Below are 5,563 nucleotides of genomic sequence, written 5' to 3'. Positions count from 1 at the left end.
AACTTGCTTATACAAGAGAAAAGGTCTCACTGCTGTAGCTTTCTTTATAATCCGAACATCATCCTCCCCCAAAACAGACTGAAATAACTAATGTCCAAAGTATGAAAATTCTATATGGTATAACTTATTTATAAAAGGCCAAATTGAATACCGGCACTTGAGATCTTGAAAATAATGCCACATGTGTTGATAAAATAATTTATTATTTTTATTGATTCTCCTTCTTTTTTTTTTTGATTCTCCTTCTTATATGTTGATATTTTAAAGAACTATATTGTTTTTAGTATACATATTTATAAAATATCTAAATATTAAAGAAATACACAAAGTAGAAAATAAAAGCCTAACCATAAATATTTTAATATGAACAGCTTGATGAATAACCCTTCAAATTTTTCTTGCTATATTCTAATGTATATGGACATTGTCTTTACCAAATTATTTTGAATACATCTTAGACTTTTTTTCATTTCATAATCTCTAAAACGTTCTCATTCTTTGAATACACACATAATAGTGGGTTATAAGAATATTATAGTCAGTCATGTCCAACTCTTTGTGACTTCATGGACTGTCCATGAAATTTTCCAGGCAAGAATACTGGAGTGGATTGCTGTGCCCTTCTCCAGGAGATCTTCCTGACCCAGGGATGGAAGCCATGGCTCTTATGTCTCCTGCATTGGCTGGCGGGTTCTTTACCACTAGTGCCACCTGGGAAGCTGTGTACAATATATATGAATACTAATAGATTAAGTTCATGGCTTCACAACCAAATGGCTTGACTGGGTCTGAATCCTAGCTTCACTATTAGTAATTCTGTGACTTTGACAGGTTATTTTCTCTGTAATCCACTTTCTAAACTTATAAGGTGTGATGTTAACAATACCTCCTTGAAACGGTTGTCATGCAGGATGAAGAATTACTGCTTGGTGTTGGTAGACATGCAACCATGACAGTAGTGCTACCATAGATGTTTGATATCTTATTATCAATTTCATGTTGATGGACATACAGAGTGATTGCAATTTTTCTTCTCATACATCATGCACTAGTGAACATCCTCCTAAGTAGAATGTTGTGAGTATTTCTAAAGAGTACATTTTAGAAGTGCAATTTTCTAATCAAAGGTGATATACATTTTTAAATGATAGATATTGTTGCGTAATCATCCCCTAAAAGTAACTATTTACTCTGTGAATAAAAGTGAATGAGAAAAAATTTGGGATCATGAGAAATATTTTATTAAGACTTTCATCTAGGCATCAAAAATGCCTAACCTTTTTTATACAAAGAAGTAGGGGATTACTGTAACACAACATAAGTAACGCTTGTTTTATATTATCCGTAAAAATCAAAAAGCTTTTTATGCATAATTCTCATGATTTTCAGTTCCGCAAGTCTTTGAGCCCCTCTTTCTCCAGAGAAAGAATTCATAGCATATTGTCTTCCTATAATCAGTTATTATTTATTAACTGCAGAACATAATATTCCATCAGGCAGCTATTCATAAATATCTACCAATCATATGTGTAATAAATGCTTACTAAAATTAATAAGTTATGAAATAGAATAATTACATCATATTCTACAGGTGTGAGCAGTGTTTCTGAAATCCAGATTGAACATAGCCTGACCACTCCACCACATATTCAGAACTTGAGATGGTTCCAGCTACTTTTCTGCAGTTACACCAGAGCCCAAAGAGGAAAAAAAAAAATACTGAAAGCAAATGCCTCTAATGTCCGGTAATAGATGGTATACCTGTGGTGTGAGAGACTATGCCCTCAAGCAGTGAGCACTGAATATTTTACAGCTTCTGGAAATACTTACACATTTTTTTCTAGTTCTTCAGCATACAGCTCATTTGAGGCTTTGTCAGGGATCATAACAATGCTGATGCAATGACAGTAATATCCATCTCTACATATCAAAACAGAGTCCAAAATTTTTTTTTAAATAATGAAAGGATCTGACATCACATTAATAGAAAGGTAAAGATAAACATTTATATTGGAGAAGTGGTCTATAGGCAAAAGTGTTTCATATACAGTACCGCAAATACTGTGTTCTTTACAAAGTTGTATTTGCTATGTTCTGTGTTGTTTACATGCCCTGACGCCTCTGCACAATGGAACTTTAAAATATAATAATAATAATAATAATAATAATATTTAAATATTATCATTGAGACTTTCACCTCACCATTTCCCAAAATAGGTTTGAGAAATGTGGCACTGATATTTTTCAACCTCAAGTGAAATTTTTTTCAAAAAATGGGAATTTGGGTACAAATAAATGAATGCAGGTTTATATTTTAAAAAGAGTTATCCGAGAACAATATTTGCTTTATATTGTTTCATATTTAACATGTTTTAAACATAATTAATTTTCTACCTTATCTTAATTTTATTTTTTTACCTTATATTAATTAAAAACTACAATTTATCTGTAAGAATATGAGCCTGATTCTTTGGAAGTAATGTTCAGTTGGTGTTATTGGTATCATAAGAGTTTTAGAGTATATTATAGAATATTCTAGCACTAGACACTAAATTGAAATTTTAAAGAAAATGTTGGAAATAGCTGTAAGGGGAAAAAAGTAGCCTTTTAAATCTAATTTGTTATGCACCACAGTAGGGTAATGGATGCAATGAAACTTCTTTTATTGCGTTCCCATGTCCAAAAGGTATTTAGGTAGCAAAGGATGTTAAGCAGACCCCCTGCAATCCACCTTTAACTGAAGATAGCAGGAAATAAGGTATATAGGTCTGTGTCCTCCTGGTTTTTATTTCCTCGGGAGAACAGCTCATGCAAAGGACACCTTAGGCTGCTTAGCCGATCACAAAGGGTGCACTAGACACCCTCGCTGGCTGCTTGAATAGCCTGATCAGAAGGGTGGCTGAAACCATACCGGGAGTTCAATCCTTCAGGTGGGTCTTTTCAAATTCCAATAGAGAGAAGTTCCTGGAGAATTGGTAAGGATTTCACTAGTCCCCAGCAGGTTTGAGATCAAAAGCTTTGGTTAAATAAAAGCCTGCTGTGAAATCTTAAAACCTCTTTGTGATGTAACTTTAAAAAGTTAACACAAAGAACCCTTAGACTGAAGCCATAACAGCATGAACAAAGAGTATATCAAAACTGATTCCATTAAGGGAAAGCGGACATACAAATTCACTTAATTTAAAGAGCAATCCAGTTATATTACTGTGTGAGAGAATAGAACGTAGACCATACCATCGAGCCCATTTAGAAGATGTGCTCATTTCTTGTCACATATGCCAGACTTCATTCTTGGTCATTCAGATATGCTTTCTAAACAACTTATATATTCATTTTCTGAAAGGAGAAAGAGTGATGTGCATTTAAACTCATTCCTCAAGAAGATACTTTTAAAACAAATTAAAATTAAACTTGATGGGGACCCATCCGTCAGTTGGTTATCTCTTTTTCATGGTGTCAAACTGCTAATTGCCCATCCTCCTTAAAATAATAAACCTTCAATTGATATTGATTAGTAGATCATTAATGAATGCATTAATTAAAAGGTAATTTTTATAATTAACACCAATTCATTTTTTGGCAAGTCACACACTTTTATTAACTGAAGTCATCAGTTAATATTTTCATGGAAATATTTTACTCCATCAACAACCCCCCAAAAACCTTTATTTGATCTTAATGTCTGAATTTTGCACTTTGTTTTAAATCTTTCAAGACATTTTCATGTACTCGATGTCTCACATTTTCACATTAGTCATGTGAGATGAGGTTAACAGGTTAAGCATTGTTTTTCTTTTTCTTTTTAATAAATAGGGATACTGAAGTGCACTTATAAGACAAACGGCATGCTCTCCACTGCACAGCTATTTAGAGAAGGCTCAGACTAGGACCCATAGCTCCCAATTTCAAGGCTACAAAGTTTTCAATCGAGCAATGTCTCACAGACTTTGGAATGCAATTGCAGCTTATGTTAAAAGATAAAGTGAAGTATATGAAAAAATTTAAGAGTCTACTTGAGCAAAAACCAATTTGAATTAAGTAGCATTCAATTTTGCAAATAGAAAGTACCTCTGAGGAGCTGTACAAAATGTAAGACTTTTGTAGACAGAAGGGAGCAGAAATAAGGATGTTATACTAAGCTAAAAAGTGGGTTGGTTATTGCAAGATTATTTTCCTTTAGGGGATGGCAGGGATCTACCAGGGTTTCCCATAGGCAAAGAACCTGCCTGCCAATTCAGGAGACCCAGGTTCGACCCCTGGGTTGGGAAGATCCCCTGGAGGAGGGCATGGCAACCCACTTCAATATTCTTGCCTGGAGAATCACATGGACAGAGGAGCCTGGTGGGCTACAATCCCATTGGGTCCCAAAGAGTCAGACATGACTAAAGCAACTTAGCACGCAGCATGCAGGGATCTAGCAGGCAGATTATGTAACTAATCATCTGGAGATTATTAGTTATTCATAGCTAATATGGAGATTCCTGATGGACTGGTTTAAGATTCCATTTCTAGGAAAGATGAAACTGTAATTAAGTCTCAGTTTGGTGATACGTGTTTATCATAAGCGATCCCATTTGGAGCATGTTGTCTCATTTTTAACACTTAAGTCACACACAGTGGGATTCATCCCAAAGAACTCTTTTCAAGTGTGGTCACTATGTACCATGAATATCCCCAGATTCTCATATTGATGGATGGAGAAACTGATCCTTCTACCATATTCAGTTTTTCTCTTCTTCACTCCTCTCTTCTTTTATTTCTCTTCCTCAGCTGTTCTTCTGTCTGTGTTTCATCTGATTAATGATTGGAAAATGAAGAAAGGAAAGTGGCAGATTAAGTCAATCTCTGTGGGGAAAGTATAAAAACCTTTGGGGGCAAGTACTCTTTCAATGAACCATCCCAGTGATTTTCTCCCCCGCCGGCCTCAACTTTCTTTAGTCTCTTAAAAAATATGAACAAAGATCTCAACTGACTAGCTCTATTGAAAGCAAACAGACAGTCTTTGAGAGTTCTGCATTCTTACAGTCTCCTCTGAAACAGCTGAGCCAGCAGCCCCACCCATCTCAGGTGTGTGATCATATGTTGGTCTGCTTTCAGCTAATGAGTTCTTATTTGTGTCTATCCTGACAGAATGTTCACTCAGGTAGGTGTTCTACTGAACAATTAGCCCTTTGTGATACAAAACAAAACTTCAACTCAGTAATGAAGGGAAGACATGTTTACTAAATCTTTGATTCCCAAATATGCTTATGTAAGTGTATTTACATATACCTTCTATATGGATTATATATGTGTTCAAACAAATGTAGTTCACCTGTGAGGTTTTATTAGAATACAAACATTCTGCTCAAACACTAGCTCCGTTCTCAGGCAGAACTATGGGAACTAGCTTATCTTGATACCTTGGATACTTTCAAAGATACCCTAAGATCTTGCTATGTCTAAACTTATTGCTTACTTGTGGAGTGCTTTGAATTTTTAAATCCATTCCAATGCTGCTGCTGCTAAGTCGCTTCAGTAGTGTCCAACTCTGTGCGACCCCATAGACGGTAGCCCACCAGGC

The 5,563-nt window shown here is 35.2% G+C and overlaps 1 long non-coding RNA gene across 1 annotated transcript; it reads right to left on the bottom strand.

Moving 5' to 3' along the window:
• Window positions 1–4,540: 4,540 nt before the first annotated feature.
• Window positions 4,541–5,120, bottom strand: LOC145542609 (uncharacterized). The gene is made up of 2 exons (XR_014079972.1): window positions 5,024–5,120; window positions 4,541–4,793 (listed from the first exon to the last, which is right to left on the bottom strand). It is a non-coding gene; the product is annotated as an uncharacterized LOC145542609 (long non-coding RNA).
• Between the last annotated feature and the right edge of the window lie 443 nt (window positions 5,121–5,563).

The sequence above is a fragment of the Giraffa tippelskirchi genome, chromosome 3 (assembly GCF_054371585.1).
Source record: "Giraffa tippelskirchi isolate mGirTip1 chromosome 3, T2T-mGirTip1v1.2.pri, whole genome shotgun sequence".
In the NCBI taxonomy this organism is placed as follows: Eukaryota; Metazoa; Chordata; class Mammalia; order Artiodactyla; family Giraffidae; genus Giraffa; species Giraffa tippelskirchi.
Note: the sequence above shows the minus strand (reverse complement) of the source record. Positions and strands in the feature narration are given on the sequence as shown.